General features: G+C 51.0%; 1 protein-coding gene across 2 annotated transcripts in view; it reads left to right on the top strand.

The window, feature by feature from the left end:
• The window catches only part of CALN1 (calneuron 1), a 530205-nt gene that overhangs the window by 5162 nt on the left and 500534 nt on the right, over positions 1–24509 (top strand). Inside the window, exon 1 of one of the 2 annotated variants that reach the window (XM_078440487.2) lies at positions 5927–6244. The exons of the other annotated variant lie outside the window; for it this stretch is intronic. The gene's annotated coding sequence lies outside the window, so the exon portion shown is untranslated. Of the gene's footprint in view, positions 1–5926; positions 6245–24509 lie in introns of those variants that run through there. 2 annotated transcript variants of the gene reach the window in all.

Here is a 24509-nt window from a genome sequence, read left to right as displayed (position 1 = left end):
TTACTTGTGTATTATTCTAACAAGTAAGACAGCTATTTACTTATTGAGCAGACCTTCCCTTGGTAATAGGCCATGAGTGGCTACAGATTGTTGACATTTTATTAGAACTTCACAGGTGTGACTTTTACAAATTTTGCATTTTTCACCAGGGAGTTAAGCTCACTTAGCTTGTCAGTGTGGAAGTAGATCCTCCAGTTCATTTGAACCAGAGTTTATTGTGGGATCAGCCTGTACCAGGCACTAAGTACAGGAAGTTGTTACCCTTGTAGAGGGGAAGACAATCACGTAGGAGGAAAAATGGCCACGCAGTATGGTGATTGCTACAGCGGAAGTAGGTACCTTCTCTGCTTGAGTGGGGGAAGGAAGTAGTAGGGGGAAAGGTGGTCCTTGTAGAAAGTCTCCCAGAGAATGTGACATCTGAGTAGGGTCTTGGCAGATGAGTAGGAGTTCGCTAAGGCACGAAGGAAGGATATTCAAGGCTGGAGGAACGGCATGTGCTAAGGCCCAGAGTCGTGTAAGGATAGCCTCTTATGGGAGTTGCAAGTGGTCTCATGTGGCTGTAGCTGATGAAAATTAGGAGGGCTCCTGGAAGGAGAGGTAACAAAAGGTACCTTGATGCTAGAAGCTTACAAAGGACATTTTAGGCAGATTAAGGGGTTTGATTTTATCCCAAACACCGTGGGTAATAAATGTTTTATGTTTTAGAAAGATTGATTCCATTGTCCTCCAATTGTATACCCTTGTTCAATTTTCCTTCATTGCTTAGATTATACAACAGATTCCTTAGATATCTCATATGGATGAAAGATCTTTTGTAAAGGGGCTTTCCTCACTATGACACAACCCAGCTCAGCCCTGAAGGAGCTTCCTCTGTCCTTGACCATGAAGCCCCAAGCCTCGCAAGTGCCCCCTGCTTACCTCTGTCTCTGACCACGAACCATCTCTCCTCTTGAGCAATGCCAAGCTGGCTTTCTTCCATTCCCTGGCCTCGCCTGGGGCCTGGTGCCCTAGAGCCTGTTCTGTTGGAAACAATCTCTCCCCCATCACGTCATCAGCATCTACTTAGTTTCCAGGTCCTGGCTTCACCACCAGCCTCAGGAGCCTTCCTCAATTCCCCAGAGTAAGCCAGTCCCATGACGAGAACTGGCAGCAGCACTATGCATTTATTGTTATTTGCCCTCATTCTCCTTTGCAACTGTTTGGTATTTGTTCTTCTGCAATCTCCTGAGCTCCTCAGGGGCTGGGCTTTGTCTCTGGTGCCTGGCAGGACCCTGGGCACTATTTATGGATAGATGGAGGTAGGGGGAATCATTTAGACGTTTCTTGTAGGAGACCAGAGGAGAGACCAAATGGCTTCAGCGAAGCCGGTGTCAGTGGGGTTGCGGAGGGGGAGGTCTGTGAAGGGCCACATCTGTAGGGTGGCACCCACTGGATCGGACTTGATGTGGGTCCTGGAACAGCGGAAAGAGGTAGAGATGACGTGAGGGAATGCAAAGGCGATTTGCTCCCTCTCCCCACATTCTTAGCCCTGTCCCCTGTAGAAGAGGGGATAATTCTGCTCTCTGTGATTTTGGTTTTTTACCTTCCCCTCTCTACAACAGCCTTCCCAAAGGAGGAGGACTCAGTAATCACTGGTCTGAGACCGGAAACTGCATTAGTGAACAGCTCTGGTCCCTGTGCTCAGAAAGTTCATGCCACACATGGTCACTCTATTACTCTTCCTGTCTTTTTGCAAACAGCCCACCTGGACAGGACATTGCTTAAAGCAGCCTTGCCAGCCCCTTGGGGGCCGCTTCTTCCTGCCACTCCTCTCTTTCTGCGTTTGGGCAGATATCAGAGCAAAATTTGCTCTCAGCTCTCATCATTATGCGTTCGGTGTGGAGGAGAAGGCGCCAGATCCTCCCTTGGACTTCCTGGACGAGGACACCTTGTCCGAGCTCTGTCCGGCGGTCTTTTGTTCTCAGTGGGTTGCTCTCAGACCACAGACCCCCCAAAAGAATGAAATGAGAGATGAAGTAAGATCTTCCAATACCCTGATAGCCTACACTGTCCGAGTTCCGAAATACCAGTGAAACGTATAACTGTTTACCTAACACACCCAACACAGCTAAATAATAAACAGAATAGAACGTGTAGAGTTACCCAGTCCTTCCCTGCTGGGCTGGCGTTCAATTCCATTTTCTTGCCGTTGACTTCCTAAGTTGGCCTTGAGATTCTTTTGTTTTGAATTCAGTAGATCTAAAATTAGACGAGGGATATTTTTTTTCTTTTTGATACGTAAAAATTTGGTGTAATAAATGACAAATATGTAATAACAAGATGTGCCAACGGGCTCCAACCTGCAGAGAGAACTTGACACTTTGCTGTGTCTTGTAATTTCTTTTAATCTGAAAATGTTAACATTTATATTCTCAAATGCATGATAAGTGCCAGGGCGTTCCGATTATGACTTGATCACGACTATCGGAACACTCAAATTTGGGATCTCTGAGGAAAATTCTTGTCCAGCCAGGAAAACAAAACCACACTAAGATGTCTCAAACAGATGGCGTTCAATACACAGGACTAGTTACACAGGAATTGGAAAGCTGAAATGACCCCAAGAATTAGTAATTGCAAGAACAGCTACCATCCCGGGAGCTGGGGGAGCAAAAGAGAAGAGATGGTCTCTCTTGGGCTAGGAGGGGCCCAAGGGGACTGGTGCTCAGACCCCAGAGGGAGGCGTTAACCCAGCAGAACTGCCGTGACCGAGGGCATCCAGGGTGGGGGTGGGGTATGGCACGGCTGGCAGTCTGATCCTTGAGGGTCATAGCTCAGCTGGCTACTGGTGCCTCTGTGACATGGGCGAGGCTGGCACTACATGTTGCAGGGGGTATCGAGACTGGTCTTAGCCATACCAGAGGTCACCTGGGGACAGGAGTCATCTCTCTGTGGTTTTCTCCTCTCTGGCCTCCCCATCCTCCTAGAGTCCTTCTCTGGCTGAACCAACCAGAAAGCCAGTGGGCCGGGGTTGCCTGCGAAGAGTGGTCTGGAGAAATTAGCCCCAGCATCCACAGAGTGCCTGTGGGTGGCCAAGGCTGAGTGGCCACAGGGAACAGCCATATTCACAAAGGCAGATTTGTGGACGGGCCAATTTCGAGATGCCACAAAATCACTCCTACCTCATACAGAGATTGGGCCTCCTGGGTTGTATGCTGATAAGCTTATCTTGCAGAAGTCTGATAAAGTTAAGCTCCTGCAGATGGGCATGAAGAGTGGACATTCCCATCTGTCAATCACTGGAGAAGAGGCAGGCCATCTTTGGGCCAGAGGGATGTTAATGGCAGAGCTTAGACAGGAGGGGAGGGGGCTCCTGCTCCTCTCTGGGCCATACTCGATTCAGTGTGGGCTTTGAGAGGTCAGCGTCCTCTGGAGGGCACTTCCTGGTGGTGGATGCTGCAGGCGACATGTCCTGTCCTACTCAGCCGGGAGCCCCTCCCTGCCCCGCAAAGCTGAATAAGGCTGTTGCCTCTTCCAGGGGACCTGGCTTCCCATGAAATCTCTGGGTTCATGGCTCTTTGTTCTTAAATTGAAAAAAAAAATTTTAACGTTTATTTATTTTTGAGAGAGAGAGAGAGAGAATGTGAGCAGGGGAGGGGCAGAGAGAGAGGGAGACACAGAATGCAAAGCAGGCTCCAGGCTCTGAGCTGTCAGGAGGGGCTCAAACTCACAAACCATGTGGTCATGACCCGAGCCGAAGTCGGACACTTAACCCGCTGAGCCACCGAGGCACCCATATAGCTTTTTGTTCTGAGGGGCTGTGGAGAGAGTTGAGGAAACATTTGAACCGTGGCATTCAGGGCATAGAGTCCCGTGAGGCCATCATGGGGGTGGCTGTGATAATGTGGGGCAAGTACTCCAAGAAAACCCCAAGCAAAAGGGTGTCGAGGCCACTGTTCCTCCCCCGTGCGAGCATTCTCTTTGTTGTCAGTCTAAAAAATGTGGGGCTTGATTTTATCCCTGAAAACCAGGAAAGAGACCCCAAGGGTCTGAGGGGCTGGCTGGAAAGAACGGAATTTGCGATTCCCCACTCCCCATTCCGACACGTCCTTGTCAAGCGTTCTTCTTGGACATCTCTCTGCTGTGCCAGCCTCTCTCGACCTCCTTGGAGACGCCCGTGAGGTGCCATGGGGCTCCGGGGTTGGTCCCGGGCACACATCTCCCACCTCCACCCCCAGCCCTGATCTGACCATTCCCCTTGCCCGCTTTCTTTAAAGGCAAGAGAAGATGCCGTATGCGAGTTTTCCAGAAGACTGAAGACCAGAGGTTACATGCAACTGATGTCTAAATGGGTGATAGCAGATTCTTTGGCTCTGGGCATCTCGGGGTGGGAAGAGAGTGCCGGGCAAGGGTGAAGTGGGCACAGAGAGAGATTTTTGTGGAGACTGTACTTTTCAGTGATTTTTCCCTCAGGCTCAGCTAGAATAGAAAGTACCACCTCTTTCTGACCTTTGCTCGTCTGAGCTGGCTGCGTGCGGGCTCTATCTCTCAGAGCAGAGTCTGTGATCAGGGAGAGTGTATCCAACCCACTCCATCCCTCCTTGACGCTGAGGCCCTTGGAGATGATTCTGCACAGTGTTTCTCAAGATTTTTTAGCGCATGCCCTCTGCAGTGTGCTGTCCCCGTCAGCCAAGATTTGGTCAAGCTTGGTGTTAATGGAACGCGTTTTCTAAAAGCGCCTGCATCCCCCTCCTTGCTTCCCCTCTCTGTTACGAGCATCGCTGGCTCAGTGACATTTTACAAATGAGAAAATCCAGGCCCAAGAGGGGAAGGGGTCGAACATGTGCTCCTGGCAGAGCGGAAGGGTCTGAGGTCCCCCCCACCATCCCAAAGCCCGGCTCCCTCTGGAACACCCTCTGGCACTCACTCCAAGGCAGAACGCTGCGTCTGGGGAGCCCCACCTGGCCGGGTTCATTTTGTGTATTTACCGGAAGAAAGCGGTATTAAGGTATCACATAAGTACTACCGTACTGGCTAAAGAAGCATCCCAGAAAAGTCAACTCCGTTGTCTGGATGCCAAGCATATGGTGAACTAGCATGAGGATGAGACCCTGGGGTCTGGCCCAAGACGAGGCTTCCCAGATAGACTGGCAGGAGCAAGTAGAAAGGGGTTGTGGCGGGAGGGATTCCCTGGAGGTGATGGTCTTGAACCGAAACTATCCCAGACATGAGCCCTGCTCTAGGAAAGGCAGCCGGAGAGCTGGGCTACTCCCACATAGCTTTTCCCCTCCTCCCTGCACCGTCCTCCCTCTACCTCCCCTCCTGGCCATGCTCTGTGTCACGACTACTTCTCTTGGCGATCTACCTGTAAAACACAGGTGTGTGGGTAAGACGTCTGGCTGGCTGCGGTCCATGTGGCTTTGCATCTGGATGTCTGCAGGGGGGACATGTGTGTGTGTCCGGACAGCTGTGTGTGTGTGCCTGGGCAGACACGTGCGTGTGCCTGGACAGGTGTGTGTGTGTGCATGGGGAGGCAAGTGTGTTTATATGGGCAGGCATATATGTGTACCCAGGCAGGCATGTGTGTGCATGGGGCAGGCGTGTGGATACGTGGGCAGGCGTGTGTGTGCGTGGGCAGGCGTGTGTGTGTGTGCATGGGCAGGCGTGTGCATGGGCAGGCGTGCAGTTTACAGGATGGCTGCCACTCAGCAGTGCTCTCAGGAGAGGAGTGCAAAGCAGAGCCCACGCTTCCTGCTTTCCCCAGGCACCGTCCATCCAGCTCCACGTCCGGAGAGGACACCCCCGAGGCCACCTGCACCCAAAGAGCCCAACCTTCCCTCCTGGTCTGGGAGACAGCATGGGAGACCCGGGCTCTCCCAGGGGTGGGCAGCGCCTAGGACCATGGCCCTGCGGTTCTGATCCAGACCACGCGGCCCGGGACCCCCCACGTCACTAGCTGCACTTTCCCACCTTCAGAGCCGCGAGTCCGAGCTGGAGCGAGAGGTCTGCGGGAAGCTGTGCCAGCAGCCGGAGCAGCCGCAACGGCAGCAGGAAGAGCCACACCGGCACCCTCCAAATTGGGACTCTAGCCCTTTAAATCTGCTCAGTTACCAAAAAAGAAGAGGCATCAGACCCTGTTAATTAAAGCTCGCCCTGGTCCATCATTCTGAGGAGCTGCAGTGCTCCGCTCCTTCCTGATGGCTTAGAGATTCTCCTAAACTCCCAGCCATGGATCTTGGAGAATTTCCCCCGAGATCAGCAGGAGGTATGATCCTTGTTGATGGCACTCTGGGGCTTGTGTGGCTCTAAATCAATGATACCACTGACTGCATGGACACTGCCTGGCCCCCTGTCTCTCCCTCTTCCCCTCTGCCTCCCCTCCAGTCTCCCAGCTTGTGTTTAGTTGAGACCAATCAAGTTTTCATGGGGTTCGGAGGAAGGGGAGGGGTTGAGGGGTCTGGAGGTGGCTCCCAACGTGTTTGTTTTGGTCCTGGCTTCACCCAGCTGCCCAAGTGGTTCGCAGGAGCTAGGAAACGTGTTTCTACAAGCCTGGGTTCCTACAGAACCATTCCTCCTTGCTGGGTCCCTTCCCTCAGGGCATCATTAAAAGGGCATAACCCTGGCTTGACTTGCTTCTTAAATCAATGACCTGCCATCCGGTTGGCCTGAAGATGGCTGTGCGGCTCTTGCCCGGTGTTATTGAAAAACTCATTCCATCCAACTTTTTTTCCATAAATCGTCCCGGCAGGAAGACGGCGCTGGTCCCTGTCCTCGGGTCTCCCCTTCCCTACTTTAACGCTGCTGGATTAAAATGCTTGTGGGATTTCAGGAATTTGCAACCCCTTCCCTGTGCCTTTTGAGGAAACTCACTTCTAGCTGAGCCTAAGGTTCTGTTGCAAAGAGTTGTTTTTATTCAGGAATCTGCTCTCGGCTGGCAGAGAGGGGGAGGAGATTTATCTTCTTTTACATTGCATTTTGTAAATTGTACTCGGGCCCAAAGAACATCTATCTGCAAATCCTTCATTGATTTGTTTTCGCCCCCACATCTTCCTTCTGGGTGAAATGCTCTTCTTGAGTCATACCCGAAGGAGAGGTTTCCTTTCAGTCAGCTTGACACGACTTCACAGATGTCCCTGAGAGCCAGGCCCTGGCAGAGGGAGCCATTTTTACTGTCCTGAGTTACAGTCCCTAGGAGCCCAGAGCATGGGTGCCTGTGTGCTGAGAGGGGGCTTCCAAGGGCTTATGCTCACCCCCACCCGGGGAAAGTAGTTGAGGAGAGGAAAAGCGCTTTTCCTGATTTTTCCAGGAGCTTTAAAACACTCCGGATGATTAACATCACTTCTCAAGTCTTGGGAGGGATCTGAGCCAAAACACAGCTCATGGGAGTGGGGACTTTCCCCCAAAGTTATTGCCTGCAGAATCCTCAATCGCTCACATGAACAGTGGTTATGGAGTGTGTAGCTAAACCCTCTCCCGCCCCCCAGCAAAGGATGGGAACTTTCTCTGGGTGAATGTTGGGGAAGGCAGGATATCTGCCTCCCAGACACTGTGGGTGCAAAGTGATTCCTATTTTCAGAATAATAAAACTCTCAGCCGTGGCAGAAACGCTCTGGTTAAGAGAGACTATTCAAAGCCTACAAATGAAGCACTGGATGGAACTCCGACTCACTGGGCCCGGCAGTGGATTTGTGTAATAATCTGAGGATTCCGCGGGAGGCGTCCAGGGAGAGATGTTTCCAGCAAACGAAAACCCGCCATAGATGTAGGGTGCGGGAGGCACCGTGCAGGGTGAAGAGAAGTGGCACTGCAGGCTGGGTGGCCACTTCCGGGATCTGCTTTCGGCTGGTCCACGGATGGCTTCACTGAGGGTCACTGCAGCTGGGATGTAAGACTGTGGCCACGGAGGCAGGGCTGCTCCCCTGAGCCCACAGATGGAGTGTCCGCCTGGGAGCTCCTCATATAGCCATAGGTACCTTTTCTTGCTCTTGTCCCTCTGTACCCTTGGGGCCTGCACGCCACAGGCCCTCTGCCTCTCTCGGCATGATTGCTGGAGTCGACGCCCTTCTTCTCGGCCACTTTCTAGAGGAAACCAAAAGAACCCGGGCTCCCCCAAAGCCCTCCCAGGGCAGGGAGAGGCCTGGGATAGATGCCTTGGACGGGTAAATAAGTAGATAAGTAGACTGTTCCTTTGTGTCAATTTTTCTTTTCAACTTAATGGTTTTGTGTGTGTGTGTGTGTGTGTGTGTTTGAATTTACTGGATGACTGTTGGCTTTCAAAAAGCTGTAAAAGGATCCCAATGGAGTTCGTTTAGACATGGCAACTCTGTACATTTTGTGGTCCATGGATGTTCTTGGAATGGCCTGAGCGGACGTTCGCATCACCAGGGTGGTGGAATGGAAAGGGCGTGGCCTTTGTTGGCAGACCTTCACTGGGATCTCAGAGCCACCACTTACTCACATGTTGCCCGGGCCCGCTACTTAATCTCACTGGGCCTCAGTTTCTTCAATCTGTGAAATGGTAGAGCTGTCAGGATTCAATGGAATAAGGTGACAGAACTCTGTGTACACAGCGGGTACAAAAGAAATCTTTCCTTGGGGCACCTGGGTGGCTCAGTCATTTAAGCTTCCAACTACTGGTTCTGGCTCAGGTCATGATCTCATGGTTCGTGGGTTTGAGCCCCGTGTCGGGCTCCGTACTGGCAGTGCAGAGCTTACTTGGAACTCTCTCTTTTCCCTGCCACTTCCCCGTTCGCTCACTCTCTCTCTCAAAACAAATAAACTTTAAAAAAAAAAGAAGAAGAAATCTTTCCTCTTGTCTTCCTCTGAAGGCATCTGCCTCCAACTAAGCAAAGCTTCATGTGAAGGATAAAACTACTTAAATAACTCCAGTGACTCCTTTGCTAAATGCTGGGCCATGCCTTCTCCGAGGGCAGGGATGACCTCTTCTGTGTCATTACACAGCTCCCGGTGGCACTAAAACTGCATAGAGGTTCATTGAATGAATACACGACGGTGTGTGGACACTTAACCTTCACCATAGGTGATTTTTAATGACTAAGCAAAATCACTTCTCACTCAAGTCTACTTAAGAAATGTAGCTAAGCCAGAGAGATCAAAGAGCCCTGTGACTGCAATAAATTTAGACTAAAATATATCCTTTTGTATGGAAATTTGAATTGTAATAAAAAAATGTCTCCTGCACTAGGATCATATCAGGTGCCTGTGGACTCCAGGGGTGTCCTTGAAGCCATTCTGATTGCTAAGAAGTCAAGGTGACTTCTGCCCTCCCTCATTATGTGCTACTCCCTCTTCTTCATGCTTTGAAGAAGAAGAGGTTCTAAAAAGAGAAAACAGCTCTCGGTGCAAAGAGGCACTTATCATGTTTCTCTGGTTAGTAGAACAAGCCAGTCTATGTATCAGCCAATTAATTAGTAAGTTGAGCTGCATATGGACATTTGGTACTACTGAGGAGAGTAATTGATTGAATAAATATTTATCAAAGGTAACAGCGATAATAATAACCAATCCCACCCACCACCACCACCTAACAGAGCGTCTCCTTGGCTAGGGGCTGGAGATACCAGCCTGAGAGTGAGGCACCTCTGCTCTCAAGCATGGGGATAGACTAGTAAACAAAGGGTGTCAGTGCAGACTGGTACAGGCCAGGAGAGGCAAGAGCCCAGGGCACTGTGGGAGCACAGGGGTGGGGCCTACCCTAATTCGACTGACTCCCAAAATGAGTTCCCAAAGAGGTGGCTTTGGAAGCGCTTTTCTTGGGAAAGGAGACCAGTGGTGGACAAGTCGCCATAAGGAGTGGTGGCTAATTCTACTGGGCTGTGTTCTGGAGGACCATGTGAGAGAGGAGGCTGGAGAGGTGGGCAGGTGGGCAGATCCCAAAGGGCCTTGGGTGCCTACAAAGGAGGAGACTTTATTCTGAAGGAGATGAAGAGTCACTGAGGGGTTTTAAGCAAGAGAATAACTTGGGAAAATTGAATTCAACAAATCTTAATCAACACCGATCATATCCCAAGCTGTGTTCTAGGCTCTGAGGCTACAGCAGTGAACAAACCGGACAGAAACTTTGTAGAACCTTCCTTGTAGAACTTTCATCCAGTGGGGAAGCCAAACAGTGAGAACAGAAAAATGAGTTATACATTGTAAATAGCATGTTAGGAGGAGAAAGAAAGCAGAGGAGGGTAGGGTGCAGGGACAGTGATGGGGCCTGCATGTGCACAACCCTACACAGGAGGGAGGGAGAAGGTGGCACTGGAATATAGACTCTTAGAGGCATCATAAGAACTTTGGCTTCTACTCTGAGTAAGATGGAAGTTAGCCCTGGGCTCTGAGCAGAGGGGAGACATCTAAAAATGAACCTTCTAACTACCATGCTGTGAAAAGTTTGTAGGTGGGCTAGAGTGGAAGCAAAAAGACTAGCGAGGAGGCGAATCCAAAATCCTTGTGAGAGGGGCTGGTGGCTGGACAAGGGGTAACAGTGGAGGTGTGAAAAGTGCTAGGATTCTGGACTTTCTCTCCCTTTTTTAGGATGGAGGCAATGGGATTTGCTGATGGATTGGATAGTTGTGTGAGAGAGAGATGAGTCAAGGATGACTCAAGCTTCGTTGGCCTCCCATGGGGATGGCTGTGGGTGGAGGAGGTTTGGGAGAAGATCAGGGGTTCGGTGTTTCTCCTGTTAACTTTGAGGCGTCTGGTGAGCATCCCAGCAGAGATGTTGAGTGGGCAGTCCTGAGTTCACAGCAGAGATCCAGGCTGGAGACAGTCTTGGGAGCCATCGGAGGACAGATGGTATTTCAAGCTATATCAGATGAAATCATCAGGAGACAGACTATGATGAAGAGAACTGAATTTTGAGGCATTACAACTATTTACAGGTTGAAAAGAGGAGGAAAAACCAATCAAGGAGATTGAAGAAGAGGTTTCTCTTCGGTTTAAGACAATTCACCCCTTCCTACATTCTATCTCCTCTCCTCTTCTGGGAGCAAGATTCATAGATCACCCTCCTCATTGTCAACAGATCCTTTTCTCCTGTCTTCTTTCCACCCCCCTTGGAGATCTGCTTAGAGCTCTTGCCTCTTAAAAACAACCCTTCTTGGGGTGCCTGGGTGGCTCAGTCGGTTCAGTGTCTAACTCTTGATTTTGGCTCAGATTATGATATTGGGGTCGTGGGATCGAGCCCCATGTTGGGCTCCATGCTGAACATGGAGCCTGCTTAAGATTCTCTCTCCCTCTCCCTCTCTCTCTGTCTCTCCTCTGTCTCTGCCCCCCCAACGTTAAAAATAAAAAGAAACTTCTTCTTGACCCCTACGTCCTCCACTCACTTTTACCTGATTTGTCTCTCTCTGTTCTTTTACAGATAAACTTTTCTTTCTCCCAACATTAATCGAACAACTACCATATGCCAGGCATGAAGGATTTAGAGACAAAAAATAGCCTTTATCCTACTTGAAAGGCCATTTATTTCTACTTCATCTACTTCCATAAAGCATTTTGGATGTGTACATATTGTGAAATCTAAAACATATAATCATAAACTAAGGATACACATTTTGTACCAAGGAAAACACAATTTAGAATAGAAAAGCAAGATCTTGGGCATCTAGGTGGCTCAGTCGGTTAAGCGTCTGACTCTTGGTTTCAGCTCAGGTCATGATCTCACAGTGTGTGAGCTCAAGCACCGCACTGGGCTCTGTGCTGATGGCGTGGAGGCTGCTTGGGATTCTGTCTCCTTCTCTCTCTGCCCCTCTGCTGCTCGCACTCTGTCTCTCTCTCTCTCTTCTCTCTCTCTCAAAGATAAGTAAACATTAAAAATCATTTTTTTAGGGGCGCCTGGGTGGCTCAGTCGGTTAAGCGGCCGACTTCGGCTCAGGTCATGATCTCGTGGTCCGTGAGTTCAAGCCTCGTGTCGTGCTCTGTGCTGACAGCTCAGAGCCTGGAGCCTGTTTCAGATTCTGTGTCTCCCTCTCGCTGACCCTCCCCTGTTCATGCTCTGTCTCTCTCTGTCTCAAAAATAAATAAAAACGTTAAAAAAAATTAAAAAAAATCATTTTTTTAATCAAAAGAATAAAAAAGAATGTCATTGAGCCACTAATCTGATCATAATTTCCCAGTGAGAAAAGGGAAAATGGGAAGTCCTTAAAAAATTTACTGAAGTATGGTATATATATCCAAGAAGTTCTCATATCATAATTATATGGTATATAAATTGTCATCATTTCTAGCCAGTGCTCTATCAGAACTGACAGTATCGATTTGCCCATTTCAGACGTTTTGAGATTTGCTTTTTGAGTGTCGAGGTTTACGAGATATTAAGCTCAAGGAAAACAGAAGTTTTCTGGCCTTTCATTCTAAAAGAATATTTTCTTCTGGAGTTTCACTTAAGGGCCACTGAAAAAATTAGGTAGACCATGCCTTGTCTATTTCCACGACATATTTTGGATAGCGTTTACAAATATGTACTTATGCAGTGAAATGCAAGAGCGTAAGCTAAGGATACAAAAGGGCAAAGGTTGGCAGTTATTTAGTATCATCTGAAGCCTGACAAGGGACAGTCAGAAGGTAGATCCTAGAGGAGGTAGTAGGGTGTTAAATGCCAGAGAGCTCAAGCAACGTAGGGGCTGGGGAATGGCCCATGGATTTCGAGAGTAGGAGGCTGTCAGCACAGTTCCCTGGAGCGATGGAGGCAGCAGTCAGATTGACGGAGGTCAAGGAAGGAAGTGGAGCTTTGACGTGATGGTTTGAGGGGAGACCGCTATTCCAAGAAAGTTCATCGTCATGGCATGGAGGGAGATGATGGCAGGCAGAGAAGGCTGTAACACCTAAAGAAGGGTTTTGTTTATGCCCCAGCAGAACGGGAGAGACTTAGTCATGTTCTTGGAGAAATAGGTCGCCAAGAGACAGAAGAGAGAGATGAAGGGGAGAGAAGACAAATGACAGAAGCAGGGACCTGGATAAATTCTCATACGGTGTGTGCGCTCACACAGGCTCAACTCAGCTTGGTGTCTCCCTGTCTTTAACTTTTCTTGGTGAAGGACCCCTCACCTCGGCATTGTTCTCTTTCGTTTTAAAGCCAAGATGGCCTTGGGGCACCTGGGTGGCTCAGTTGGTTAAGTGTCCAACTTCAGCTCAGGTCACGATCTCACAGTTTGTGAGTTTGAGTCCCGCATCGGACCCTGTGCTGACAGCTCAGAGCCTGGAGCCTGCTTCTTTCTGATTCTGTATCTCCCTCTCTCTCTCTGCCCCTCCCCCATTCGTGCTCAGTTTCTTTCTCTCTCTCTCAAAAATAAGTAAACATTAAAAATAAAATAAAATAAAAGTAAAGCCAAGATGGCCCTTGGCAACCACATACCCTGTGGGGGTTGGGGGAGCGGTTCTAAGATGTGGTCCACTTGGTCTCTCCCTAAAGAGAAGCCCATTGTGGGGTCTCCGCTGGGCTTCATTTCAGCCATCTGTCGCCATGTCAGGGCCGCAGGGGGCCTTAGTGAGTGTCCAGCCTGTGTCCTTATTCCTCACGTGAGGAAACTGAGGCGGAAGTCTCCTTGGCAAGGTAGAGACAGCAGCAGGAGAGCTCGACCCCAGACCTTGCTCATTCTGCTTGATCAGAGCATCAACAGACCCTTCTAGAACTCTCTCTCTTGATCTCTCAAACTTGAGTGATGGGCATGCACCGACATCACCTGCAGGGTTTGTTAAGACACAGACGCCCTGGACCCCACCCCCAGAATTTCAGAGTCAGTAGGACTGAGGTGGGGCCGAGAATCTGCACCTCTAACAGCTTCCCAGGAGCTGCAGAGGCTGCTGATCTGGGGGCCACTCTTTGAGAACAATGCCAGGGTGGTACTGTGGGCAGGGGAGGTGGGGGGGGAGGCAGGAAGAAGGAGAGGGGGAGGAGGAAGGCTGGACCTGGCTCCTGGGAGCTTTTCCTCTGGGCTGATCTCATTTCTCTCAGCCGCCAGCCCAGAAGATGAGGCATTCACCTTCCAGCCACTAAAGATCGAAGGAATGCAGTGGGGCAGGCTGTGCTCTGAGGCTAATCCCAGCAGAGTTGGGCTGTTAAACACAGCACAGTCTGAGCTCCGAGATCCCTGCCGCCCTTCGCAGGGAAGCCCGGCTGGGACCCAGGCTGAGACGTCCAGATTCCATTCCATTTCAGCAACTCTGAGAGCCGCTGCTCTCCCCAGATCCCCCAGGAGAGAAGGAGCTGCCTGGCTGGGTGTGACCCAAGGTTTTTCTTCAGCATATTCCATTATCTTGACGCTCAGAGCATATGTCAAGTGAATTCTGTGTTTCTGGCACGTTATTACGCACTGAATTAGTGTGTTGAAATAAAAACTATAATAAAGCTGTACCAGACTCTTAAATTGTTAAAATTTATTATAAAATGTGCATAGTTATTAACTGATTTTCGCCTGTGCGCCTTTGCCTGTGCCCGAAGCCAAAGAGATGAAAAGTGACTCTGTCAAAGGGAGGCCGAGAGTTGGCTCCTGGAATTCTCCAGAGAGTCCCAGCGGGGCAGCAAATTCACAGATTCGCGGAGAGCGGGGCTGGCCTCTCCCCACGGCCTCGGCCTTTCCCCGCGGCTGCAAGTCACGGTCCCACGGGAAGGAAGCCGCTCTGTGCACTTCGGGGAGTCCCGGGCAGGCGGAGGGCGGTGTAGACAATTGCGCCTCGCGTGTCACCGGTGTTTACACCCCGCAAGGCCTAGTGCCCACCCTCCCTAATCCTGGGACCGAATGTTCCAGCGTGGAAAGCGGCTGCAGATGGGCTTCCAGCACGTTCTCTCCTGCCATCCCCGCAGGGATGCTTCTTCCTCTGCCTTCTGAGAAGCCGGCGGAGGTGCCAAACAGTCCTCAGCTCAGCGCAGGCTGTCCCCGGCTTGGTCCGGCACCGGGGAGCCAGCCGCTTCCGGGGCTGTCGGGGTCTCCCCAGCATTTTCGAGAGGAGGCCGGCGTGTCCCCTGGGCTCACCTCTGTGGGTCGGAGGGTGAGGCTCCCTCTGTCGTGAGAGATATTCTCTGGGGTGCGGGAGGCCCCTGGCTCCCAGTGCGCATTTTGGATCAGGTCCCAGGTAGCTGTCTGGACTGGGCTCCAGCCCCCTGAGACGTGCCTTTGCGCCGAGGCCGACGTCGTCCTCATTGGTTTTCTAGCCCCGGCCCCCGATTGCCTTCCCAAGGCCAGCGAGACCGCCAGTCTGAAGCGGGAAACACCTTTGCCTGAGCGAAAGCGAGAATGAAAAGCTCAGACTGGTTCCCAAATGCCAAGGCTGAGGGTTTTCTTGCATTTGCGCGACTGTATCCTGGCGTTGCCCGGGGGGTGGGGGTGGGGGTGGCAGGAGCTCATCCATCTACTGGTGCCCCGTGGATTTCCCCCAGGAGTGTCAGGAACCACAGCCACCGTCCCTGATCTTGGCCGGGAGGGGGGGGGGGGGGGCTCCCAGCCTTGCATCTGTGTGGCCCCGGGTGAACTGAGAAGCGCGGGGCCAGTGTGGGAGAGCTCTTTGGCTTTACATTCCTTCCGGGAGGGATTTTCCTCCAGATCGTCTCTGTTTCATCCCTGTGTCTATAGCGGAGCTGCTACCTAAGCCTCGGAGTTGGGCATCACACGAACCGCGGAGGACGCTCAGTGGTCCAGCTCCTGCTTTCCTGCGCATGTGCTGCTTTTGCTGAGACACCCGCTCACCCGTTTCTCTGACCCTGGGAGCTAAGGCTGCCTTCCCGGCGTGGAGCCGTGGGGAGACTGACCTGTATCTGAAAGACAACTGGATGGTTCAGACTGCTTTTCGCCCTTCTAGTCGCTGCGTTGGAGGCAAACGAAACTGTCCCAGCGGAAATGGACACTTAAGCTCCGCTGAGACTGTCCGATAACCTGAGTCCTCCCTCTTCTGCCCCCTGCCCCACCAAAGCCTTAGCATAGTCCATGGAGGGGTGTAGGGAGAGGAGTAAATGTTTGGATTCAGATATTTGGGTTTGGGTGAGCGATGGGTTTACTCCTTCCGCACTTCCCCTTGGCACACTGGTGCTGTGGTGCCTTACACAAGATGGCAAGATGACATGAGTCTGTGATAAAGTGGAACCTAGTTAGTTCATCAGCATCGTCTCTTCGGCCGGGCAGTGGTTTCCTAGTTTTAAAAGACAGTGAGATTGCCGGTGTGAGAACTGGTGCCTGCTAAAGGAGATCGTAAAGTGGCCAATTTAAGAGAGCCACGGTGCACGTTTAGGATCCATTTATCTGTTCTCCACCTAGTTCCAGAAAGGATGCGGTGCAGGGCAGGTTGCAAAGACGTACGTCCAAGTGCAAGACATAATTCAATAACAAATAAATGGACGGAGAAAATAAGACCACGGGAAAACAAGACTGAGAAAGCAAGGCTGGAGCCAGGAGTGAGGTTAGGACGCAAAATCCATGACATCAGACCCTGTGCGTTTGCTAGAGCTGAACTCCAGGGCAGCCCTGGGCTTTCTCTGAGCCGACACAGAGAGGGAAGCAGTCTTTGGTTGCAGACCCAGCATCCATGTGAGAAAAGCAAAGCAGCTGCTCAGGAGAGGCACAGCCAATCATGTTACTGGAGGTAGAAAGAAATATTTCCCCACAGGTCCCCCAAAACGGGCCACAGTGCAGTGCGACCAGCAGCGTCCTGACCCGCCTTACCGCCAGTCCAGATGGCAGGGAACTTAATAGGGCGGACTGTTGTAACATTCTTCCAGGTGGGGGGCACGGCTAGGGAGACAGAGCTACCCCAAACACTCTCTGAAGGTCTGACTCAATCCTAATCAGAGTTAAGCCTATGACAGGCTGCCTTTCCTTCAAGCTGTTCTCCATGATGAGTGATTCTGTGGTGTAATGTCGGAGGCTGCTGCAGTGTTTAAGGTGTGTGTGTGTGTGTGTGTGTGTGTGTGTGTGTGTGTAAGGGAGATGGTAAAGGAGGGGGTTGCACTGGGGTTTATATACCCCACCCTCTCCGCTTTGTTCCTTTCATTTTTCACATTGGGGTTCCTCGTAAGACTTACTTGAAGAAAGAGGTCTCCCACTGCTAATAGTAGCTTGACAATTACAGTTTAGAAAAAGGGAGGGACTTGACTTGATGGGTGGTGGTTCTCCCAACAGCATGAGCCTTGAGCAGTGAAGGTTGAGGTAATTCTCCTTGACAAGTACTTGGAGGGCAGCTGCCCTGGGCTGCTGGTTGGGTCCAGCCCCATATGCTTTAACAGTTGGTAGAGCTGGAGGTGGCACTGAAATGCTCTCATGGAGACTGGGGAGGTGACCAGGACACCCTCCTGAACAGAATGCTAGGCAGGATGCAGTTCCTTAGAGCTGGTATCTCTTCTGATTGGTTGGTATTTGACTGGCATCCATTTTGATCGGTCAGAGTCTGCGCCCTATGGGTTGTTACCAATTTTGAATATCACCCTGCCCTTGAGCAGGGCTGGGAAACTCCTCAAGGAGAATTTGGGGTCCCATCTAGAGTCCAGACCAAGGCTCTAACAACTTCCCAAACTCTGACTGGGGCAGAAAAAAGTTTGATCCAGAAAAAATGTAAACATCTACCTCAGTGATTAACGTCCCCGTAAACACCGATTATGTTTAACCGTGGACGTCATAATTTCCTCTGAGATAAACTGGGCACAAATTGAACACCCAGGTGCTAGAGCAAGCTAACTTTACATACATATTTTGGACCCGACGGCAGCTAAGTGATGAAGAATGTTTTCTGAAAAATGATGACGTTGGGTTTCAGGATAGCTGGTCTATCTACTTTCTTTTTGACAGCAATTAGAGATTAAAGCCACTTGTCTATAATAGCCACTAGTAATTCATGACCATAAAACTGTGCTCTCTGTTCAAAAAAGAATAAGATTGCTCTGTTCTCTGTCAGTGTTCAGTTCGTCTAGGAGGGGCCTCAAGTACTAAAGATAGAAAACAAGGAGGAAAAAATACAATCCTGCTTTATTCCATGTTTATAGTTTTGGGGTGTTTTCTATACACCGTTTGTTATTCTAAAAGCTGGGGACAGAGAAATGGACAGAACTGAACAGGTTCCTGCTCTTAACGGAGCTCACATGCTAGTGGTGACGTACAGATAATAAAAATTTAGCAAATATTGCCTACTTGGCAATCGGTGCTAATTCCAAAATCTGAATCAACTTGGTGTCCTTCAATTACCTTTCCTCTTGGGTACGGATCATGTTTTTCTGTTCGTGTGTACGTCTAGTGATTTTGAATCGTGCTCTGGACTTTGCGAATGATATGCGGTAGAGACTCTGGGCTCTGTTAGGTTCATCCGAAGAGTATTTATTTGTCAATGTGTTTGTTTTAGCTGGATGGTGGCCTAAGTGTCCACTCAGTTCTTTGAAGCTTGACTGGGCTGCTCAAGTCTGCCCTGTCCGTGTGGACTTTGGGGGTCAACCAGAGGTTTGACAGCATTACTCACGAGATTTGGGTCCCTCCCTCTGTGATCCTCTCCTTTCTGGGGCGTCTCTCATCCTTTCTAGCTGCCGGGGATGCCCTCAGCTCTGTCTTCCGATTCCTCAGCAGTAAGACTTCGGTGTCCAGCCTCACAGGGTACTGATGGTTTTGGGGGGCTGCCCTTGGGTGAAAGCCGTAAAAACAGGACGCTGCTCAGTTTCGCTCAGCCTTTCGCTCTTTCCACTTCAACTCCCCTTCAGTGTCTTCCTACTTTTGGTCGCTCTCAGTGCCTTTTGAGCCCTAGAGTCTTTTATGTATTGCCCAGAATTTATGACCGCTATTTGTTACGACTGTTATTTACAACTGAGAGTTGGTTTAATACGAGCTACTGTGTGATGAATAGAAGCAGAACTCCCAAGCTTAGCAAATAAATAGATAGGCAGGTAGGTAGGTAGACGGAGAAGATCATTTTAGATGGTGATACGTGCTATGATGGCAAAAAACGGAGAGTGCCTGGAGTGTGTATGTGGAGTGGGTAGAAGAATGATTGGGGGCAGCCTCTTAGGAGGTAACATTGAGAGGAGACCTGAATGATAAGGGGCAGCCAGGCATTCATGGATCTAGGTGTGAGCCCTCCAGAGGGAGCATCAGGTATACAAATGCTGAGGGAAGAAGGGGCTTAGTGCGTTGGAGAGGCAGGGATTCGGCGGCAGGGATGAGTGGGCGGTCAGAGAGGTGGACGACAGCGGGATCATCATACCCGGCCTCATAGACCACAGTAAGGCACTGGCATCTTGTTCCACATAGGATGAGAAATCACCGAAGAAGAATTTTCAGCAAGTCATGATGTGATGTAGCTTATACTTTCCAAAGATCACTCTGGCTTTGCAGAGGAGCAGGCTGCCTGGCCACCTAGGTAGGGGGGGACGAAGTTGTGGGCGAGAATTGCAGCCCACCGCAGGCCGCACGGTGGGTGATGGGCCCCAGCAGGGTCGAGGCAGATAAGCAGCATACAGCGGGGTCAGTGCTGGCCATAGCTGGTCACCGTCCCCAAAACAAAGCCCTAGATGAAGTTGACAGGGTGGTTCCTAAGAGACTATTCCTCAGCTGAGAATTTCAGCTCAGTGGTCACAGCAGAATAGCCCTGCTTGGCCCCATCTGTCTCTCTGTGGAGCCGGGCCTGGAGGACCTGCCCCACGGAAGGGTCTTCTTAAAATCCCATAAAACAAGGTGTCCCGGTCTGAAATTCGATACATGTGACACAGATCAGTACCGGTTTGTCTCTGCTGCGTTTCCTGAGCGTTGGCCAATCTTGGGGGCTCCTGCTCAGGGGCAGGAAGCTGGGCCCCTCCTGCCAGCTGGCAGGAAGGCACAAATTTAGATGCATGTATTTTCCAGCAGCTGGATTATTATAAAATGTGAGGCCTCCTTCTAGAATGCTTACGTGGTGTGGGCCCTCAGGATGCAAGGCCCTTTCCAGAGAGTACATGGGCCCCCTCTAGGGAGGTAATAATTCCTGCCCTGGCTCAGGGGCAGTGTCTCAGGGGTCTCCTGGGATGAGATTATCTGGGGAGCTGGCTCTCCAAGGACAGAGTGAAGGAAGGAGCCTCTTCCCTTGACCTATGTGTGCAGCCTGGCACTTTCTGCCCTGGGGGTAGACTTGCCCTATTAGCACCTCAGAAAAGCAGAAGAAAAAAAAGCCATGAAGGTAAATAGAGGGTTACCTGTGCACAGGGATGCAGGAATGGCAGAAAGTAGGAAAATCGAAGTTTGAGATGGAAAGAAAACTAAGAGAGAATAAAGAGAAAAGGAAACACACTAGACACACACATTCTGAATAAACACCCAGTAAAAATAAAGACGAGGTGATGAAAACCAGATGAAACTGATGCGATTAGTGTCAAAGAGAGAGCCAACAAAGTAAGAAGGTAAAACCAAAAAGGTGAAAAGAGAGGAAGAAGACGGTGGAAATTTACACGAAGGGTTAAGAGCAAGCATTAACAGCATAAATGATAAATGTGTATTGAAATTGAATCTCCCTGGAAAGGAACGTTTTAAGTCAGCTGAAAGCACAATGCCAGGTGCTGCTTGGCACCAGAAGCAAGGGCCACTTGGGCTGACGGTACCCTGAAGAGAGGAGACTAGTTAGGGGCAGAGGATGGGAGAGGGAGGTTCACAACCAGCCGGGGTCCCTCTCCAAAGGGTGGAGTCTGAAGGCAGCACGGGCCCCCTCCCCTCAAGCTCTTAGACAGCCAGGGGGCTGTGGTCTCTCACGCTCATGTGTCTGGCCAGAACAGCTCCCAGAATTTAGCACCTGCTCTGCCAAGGCCCTGGGCAATGAGGAAATGAAGCATGATGACCTCCCCCCCACCCCCGCCCGCCCCACCGAGTTTCTGTGCCCAGGAATCTGGGGAAATAAAGCAGCCTGTCTCTTTCTGAAGCTCTACTGCCTTTGCTGGGTGTTGTTGAAGAGGCAAGTCCCTTATCCCAGGGACCAGGTGCCCAGGTGAGTCCCAGCTTGTCCCTGTCTCTGCCCTGCTGGCCCCAGCCCATGACAGCCAGGGGTAAAGGAGCCCTGAAATTTAGGTATCCATCGGCAGTGAACGAAGCCTCCCAGGCAGCATCTACCTAATGAAAAGTGGTACCTGTTTGGGGTTGTGAGAGGTCGTGCGGCCTGCGGGGTGCAGGGTGAGATCGGGTAGCTACTTCTTCCTGGGCTGGAGCAAAGCCCACATATGCAACTTATGTGTCTGTGGCATCTTGCTTTATTTTCCCAAGCTGCTTTCTGGTTATGTCTTCAGACAGTGCTAAGGTTAGGGTTAGGCTTAGGGTTATAGTGAGCCCTGATTTGCATACACACCCTGGGAATGCTCAGAAGATGGGGCAGATCCCTGGAATGACTCCCAGGCCAGCTACGGAAAGAGAGCTGGGACAGTATTCCCACAGTCAGGACTAAGAGTACTTCCCAAGCCCAGCGTCCAAGGATTACTCAAGAAGACCCAGACATAAGCCCTGAGTTAAAAATGGCCAGCAAATGCCCTGCCCAGAGGTACCCCTGGGCATCAGTGAGGGAAAACCAAGTGTTCCTGGGATCGTCTCTCTTCCTTGCTTCTCAGTGGATTGGCCGGTCTACCCAACCAGGAAGCAAAGTCACCATCTAGGATGTAAAGAGCCTGAGCCACTGAAGGCCCATCGAGATAGGGTTTGTCTAAAAGAGTTGTCCCCTTGGAAAGCTCTCTCAAGTTCCAGGAGCCCTAGGTGAGCTGGGCGTGCCCAGGAGTGGTGGGTATATAGCCACAGGCAGGTCCTGTGCTAGGTGCTAGGGACACCATGGTGAATGTGGGGACTGCCATCCTCCAGACCCCTGGGGTGGGGGTACAGAGCTCCTCCCAAAGATGAGGAATGGGGAAGAACCGGCAGGCAGAGGGGGAGGAGCTCCAGGTCAACCTGGAGACCCAGCGATCGCTGGGTGGGGCTCAGAGCACAAGATCACCGCGACGGAGTCTGAGGCCCGTGTGTCCCAGGGAAGCCAGGGTTACCCCAGACCTATTGATGAGTCCCCACAACCATGACTAATGAACAAGAGGAGTTAATGGACTCCTCTCCATTCTCAAAGCCTCTGCCAACTCTGCCACCAAGAATAATAAGCATTTAGAAACTAATTATACATCTGGACAAATCTGTTTCAGTCTACTGGATTGAACATAATCATATTAAAATATAATGAACACATTCAAATACACAAGGCCTGGTGGAATAGTCACTTAGGAACCGGTGCTGGCGGGAGAGGGGCTGTGAGAGCTCGGTGGGAGCGGAGCCTCCCCGGGCCTGTAATTGATTTCCTTGTCACTTTTGGTTTAGGTCCTTAATGCCGGCTTGTTCACACAAACCACTGGTGGTTCTGTACCCTGATTTTGTTGCCTGGCTTCCAATCTTTGTCTCATCTGGGTTGGAGGGATAAAGTAGGGGTTGCAGGATGCTTCTGACATGCCGGAGACTGCAGCCTCCAGCCCTCTGGGCAACCAAAGTCCGCTGCGTGGGAGGTCTCGTCCGCGTCCTCCTTGGGAGGCAGGGTGGAGGGCACCCAACGGCACTGGTGTTTCCCAAAGCCCAGCCTCTAGATGCCTATCTGGACCTTCCTCAGCCGTACATATTGAGCATGTCTCCAGGTCTGCAGCCTAGATGAGGACTCAGGCCTCTACTGGGAATCCCCGAGGAGGTGAGCCTGCTCTGGCAGCCGTCCTGGTGCCTGGAGCATGTTTTGGCCAAGCACGCCCTGGATCGAGGCTTTGGCCTCAGCTCCCTGTGGCTTCTTGCTGCTGTCCTGCACTTCTCTGCCTCCTGTACCAGCTCATTCCAGTGCATTCCAGCTGGGTGTGACGTCGCGGGTGGAGACCGGCAAGTGTCAAGGGTGGAGGGAAGGGGCCCGTGTAGGCATCGTGATCGGCTTCTGGAAGAGCGTCGCCATAGCGCACGGGCAAAGTGAGTCTGGGGCCGAGGCTGTTTGCTTTTGTGCTGCTTCTAGATGGGAGGTCCTGGCCCCCGGGGAGTACATGGGGCACAGGCACCTGCATGACCACTGATGAGGGAAGCCACAGTCGAGAGCCGGCCTGCACCAGACAGCCAGGTCCCCATGGTGAGGCCGGTGGGCCACATCTATGCCCCCTAGCCATGCACAGGCCTCTTCCTACTGCTGGGGTCCCACCATCTGAATCACTGCTCTGGCTTCCAGAATTGTCCAGGAGGTTCCTCCCAAATGAGATGGTGAACTAGATGGCTCACGGACCAGAGCTAGCCCACAAAGAGGTCTGCCATTGTTGTTCTTGCGTTGTTGTGTTTTTTATTTTGTTGCTGTCTTAAAACTTTTGACGCGGTCGCCGGCATTTTAAAAATCAGCTGATATATTACTTTAACAATCTGCGTTTCCAGTTCCTTTTTAAACATTCCATCTGGCCATACTGGAACGTATCCCGACAGCAACAGTCAGTTGGTGATGAGCTGTGGCCACCCCTTTGGACAAGGGGAATCATTCCATCATGGTCTCCTGCCACCTTTGTACTGGACATTTGGCTTTTTTGTATCTTTATGTTACCGCCCAGTCCCTGTAGGCACTGGGGTCACCACTGGCTGCTTTATAATAAGGATCCCACACTCGTATGAATTAGACTCTAGTGCTGAGCCAAGAGAAGGGTGCAAACCTCGCCAGCTCTGACTGCATGAAGAAACACCACTGACTGGGGGGCTTAATCAACACACATTGATTTTCCCACAGTTCTGGAGACTGGAAGTCTGAGATCAGGGTAGAGCCTGGTCAGGTTCTGGTGGGAGCTCTTCCTGGCTTGCAGACGTCTACCTTCTCACTGTGTCCTCACGTGGCAGAAAGAGAGAGCAAGAGAAGGTGAAGGAGAGAGAGAGTGGTTGTTTTTTCTTCTTCTAAGGCTACAGTCCCAAAGGATTAGGGCTCAACACTTATGATCTCATTTAGCCTAAATTGCTTCTATAAAGGCCTTCTCTCCAAATACACTCACAGTTGGGGGTTAGAGCTGCAGCATGTGAATTCGGAGGGGACACAGTCAGTCCACAGCATCCCTGGATTTCAGGATGTACATTTGGAGGCAAGAGGACCACCGTCGAGAAGGGCAATTAAATGACCAGTGGGGGTCTCAGGCCATCCAGTCACGTCACAAAAATGGGAACAAATGCTTGAGCGAGGGATAGACTTGGCAACTGCAAAGGGTGGGGACACATGGAGACACAGGGCACATGGTCCCTGGCCCACAGCTCCTGCGTCTCAGCAGTCCTGGGAGAGAGAGAGACTTAAGGAAAATTCAGGACATCCTTTCTCAAACATTTGCTTGACTAACCCACACTGGCAATTTATGCTGGCCATTTCCAAACTCTTCCCTTCTGCTCTATCTCTAGAAAGTTCTATGCTCCTGTACTGGGGTGAGGGTGAGTGGCAGTGGGGGTGGGGTCGGGAAAGGTGGAGTGAGGTCCTTCCAGACCTTGCTGCTTGCACGCAAGCAGGGCAGGGGCAGAGATAGAGGGAGACAGAGAATCCCAAGCAGGCTCTGCACTGTCAGCACAGAGCCTGACACGGGGCTCGATCCTGCA

This window comes from Panthera onca, chromosome E3, assembly GCF_046562875.1.
Source record: "Panthera onca isolate mPanOnc1 chromosome E3, mPanOnc1 haplotype 2, whole genome shotgun sequence".
Lineage (NCBI taxonomy): Eukaryota > Metazoa > Chordata > Mammalia > Carnivora > Felidae > Panthera > Panthera onca.
Note: the sequence above shows the minus strand (reverse complement) of the source record. Positions and strands in the feature narration are given on the sequence as shown.